Below are 510 nucleotides of genomic sequence, written 5' to 3'. Positions count from 1 at the left end.
CACATAATAATAATAATAATAATAATAATAATAATAATAATAATAATAATAATAATTTGTATTTATATTTCCTGTCGCTCCCTGCGGATTGAGGCAGGATTACAACAATAGAAAAAAACATTACAAGATAAAAACTACAAATTCATATAAAATACACTCATGAAAACAGCAAAATCGCTATCAATACAATACATAGACTAAATCATCATTTAAAATACATATCTTTACAAATAGAGGTGGGATATTTCTAACTCTTTTATAGAAGCTTGGGTGGATAGGCCTGCTGGAAGAGATCCGTCTTAAGTACTTTCTTAAAGGCATCTAAGGTGGTAATGAGATGGATCTCCTCTGGCAATAAAAACAAAAAGAATGAGAGAAGGCAAATTTTAATAGCTAACTCTTGATGTAAGATCTCTATATTCAGTTTCACATTCTATCTTTTAAAAATATAGGCCTGTACAGTTGTATTGTTTTGAAAATATTTGAACAGTTTTAATATTATCTTAATTT

This window comes from Sceloporus undulatus, chromosome 1 (genome assembly GCF_019175285.1).
Source record: "Sceloporus undulatus isolate JIND9_A2432 ecotype Alabama chromosome 1, SceUnd_v1.1, whole genome shotgun sequence".
NCBI classification, from domain to species: domain Eukaryota; kingdom Metazoa; phylum Chordata; class Lepidosauria; order Squamata; family Phrynosomatidae; genus Sceloporus; species Sceloporus undulatus.
This window is presented reverse-complemented; position numbering follows the sequence as displayed.